This window comes from Nomascus leucogenys, chromosome 13, assembly GCF_006542625.1.
Source record: "Nomascus leucogenys isolate Asia chromosome 13, Asia_NLE_v1, whole genome shotgun sequence".
Classification (NCBI taxonomy): Eukaryota; Metazoa; Chordata; class Mammalia; order Primates; family Hylobatidae; genus Nomascus; species Nomascus leucogenys.
Window position 1 is genome coordinate 97954590 of NC_044393.1, and position 2864 is coordinate 97957453.

Here is a 2864-nt window from a genome sequence, read left to right on the forward strand (position 1 = left end):
TGACCACTTCTGGTGACAGTGTGTGTGACCACAGTGTGTGTGTGACTCTTTCCTGTTTGCACTCTTCGCTGCCTTTTCTGCATTCCTGACTTGTAAAAGATTCCTTAAGGCTTAGGGATGCCTTATTTTTGGTAGGGCCTCTGGTAGGTACCACAGCCAAGAGGACCAGCGATCATGGCCCTTCCAGTATGGGGGCGATAGAGACATCAGGGACCTGGGATTTTTGTTTTGTGCAGAGATCTCCTGCCTGCTGTCACCATGAGAAACAGTGGAGTGGATGGATGGCCTGAAGAAAGGGCCCTGGAAAGTTTTCTACTTTGCTATTTTGAAACTTTTTTCCCCTTGTTATAGAGACTTTCAAGTGCTTTTGTAAATGTGTGTAGTTGCTAACGGAACTTTGCCTTTTGCAAAGTCGGAAAGAGCCGGCTTTTCCATGTGGGGCTTGCAGAGCTGGAAGGGGAGCTACCTACACCAGCCTGTGGGTCTTTTTTTTTTTTTTAAGATGGAGTTTCACTCTTGTTGCCCAGGCTGGAGTGCAATGGTACAGTCTCCGCTCACTGTAACCTCTGCCTCTTGGGTTCAAGTGATTCTCCTGCCTTAGCCTCCTGAGTAGCTGGGATTACAGGCGCGTGCCACCACTCTTGGCTAATTTTTGTATTTTTAGTAGAGACAGGGTTTCATCATGTTGTCCAGACTGGTCTCGAACTCCTGACCTCAGGTGACCCGCCCACCTTGGCCTCCTGAAGTGCTGGGATTACAGGCGTGAGCCACTACTCTTGGCCCAGCCTGTGGGTTTTGATGGGGATGTCTTAGCTGCTGTCTTGGAAGCACAGTGTCTCCCCATGTGTGTGTTTCTTGGCCCAGAGTGACTCCCAGTATTCCTAGTCCTTCCCCACGGGATAGTCACATCCATTATTTACTTTTGTTGTCAGCTGGGAGGGGAAACTGAAGCCTGGACACTTCTCCCCAAGGGCTCAGTGTTCATGGGTAAGATCCATTGACTGGACCCCAGAAAGCACCGTGAGGGGCAGTGCAGAGAGAGCCCAGGAAGCCCCTCCACCAGAGGAGGCCCTTGGTCTGGCTGAGGACCACGTCCACCCTGGGCTTCCAGGCCTGCTTTTCACATTAAAGGTGGGACAGTCTCCTCTCAAAGGAGTTGTCCCTTGAGCACTTTGGGCTCTGGGGCAGAGTTGGGCTAGGAGATCTGGGTGAATCCTTTAGTCACAGCTAGTCTCATGTTCCTCTTCTGTCAAAGGGGGTCACGGCCCCAGTGTGTCCTACCTCAGAGTTGTCAGGGTCAAATTAACAGGCACTGGGACAAATATGAAGCCTAGCTTTGTGCTTCCTTTCAAATTCAGGGCCTCCTTTCTACTCCATTCCAGCTTTTTTTCCTGTCAGAATCCCTCAGGAAGGACCTTTATCTTCTGGAGTGAGTGGCAGTTCCACTGGGTTCAGTGAAAGACTCGCCCACGGGGCTCTGTTCCCCAGGAGTTCTTTGTATTTTGGTGAACAAGTTCTTACCGCATGAAATTCGGACTGTAGAAGTTCAGGCAATAATATCAGGCCTCATGGGGAAGTCTGGAGGTCAGCTGGCTTCTGGTCACACCACTGCGGGTGCTGCCTGTAGAGCAGCCTTGGTGTGGGCGACCCTGAAGCTGGAGTGATGGGACCCCAGCTATCTTTGTTTTTTACTGCCTTGTCTGGCACTGTGGCCACCCTTCAGGGCTGCTTCTGGGGGCCTTGGTCCCTGGATGTGCCATTTCCTTGCCCTTCTGACCCTCACACTTCTTCCAAAGTCTTGAGCAGAGTTGGGGGCCAATGGTAGCATTGCTGTCATCTCTGGGAGGAGGGTGAGTATACAAGTCAGTGACAGTTCAGCCAGGCTCCCTTGGGTTTGGGAAGAGGCACTGCCCTTTTGTGCTGTGGATCCTGCTTGTCTGCTCTGGAGTCCTCCCACCCTTGCCAGGAGCTTCACTAATCAGAGACGGGCTGTCAGCAAGAGCTCAGACAGGATGTGGTGCAAGTGCAGGTGCACGGGTTTAACCCTCAGCTGCAGGAGCTAGTCTCAGGTGTTCTGGGGATACCTCAGGCTAAGGTTTTTGCCGACTTTCTGGGCTTGTTTGGCTAATGCCAAATGCCCCTGCTTAAATATCACAAGGTGCTGATACTCCTTTTTTCTTTTTTTCGTAGCAATGTGCTCAAACTTTGAGCAAGGTCTTGTGAGTTTGCCTAGCACTCAGACGTGTTTAAGTAACGTTCTTTACATTGAAACAAGTCAACCGAAGCTTTGTGGTGCAGGAGCTGAGGGTGCCCCAGACTCGGTGGGAGCCCTGGTTGGGCCCCAAACTCCCCCACCAGGGTCCTCGGCTTCCTCATTTGTGAAATAAATGGGTGGGCCACGACGTTAATAAGCCCAAGAGAACTGTGAAGGTGGTAGTCCCTTGCCCTAATTGGTGCTCAATAAACTTGGCATAAACGAGTGCGTGCGCGTGATCTGGTTTCTGCTCTCTGGGAGGTGAGTGGCCGTGCGGGGCGGTGGCAGCTGGCGACACCTGCGGGCTGTTGGGCACCAGCCCGGGGCGGGCGCTCACACCTGTCGGGCGTGCACAAAGGCCGGGCGCACGCTGTGGGGGCGGGGCCTCCCGGGCTGGCCAATGAAAAGCTGGCACTGGGTCGGAGGCTCCAGCCAAGCGGGGGCGGGGCCTCCAGCACCGGCCAATGGGGATCTGGCTTCGGGATGTGGGCGGAGCCCACCCGGTCGCAACCCGTTGAGTCTCTGCACAGCTACCGCCCGGACGCGTTTTCCGCGTGTCCCCAGTCCCGGCGGCCCCGCGAGCTCGGTCCATGCGAGGAAAGCAGGGCTG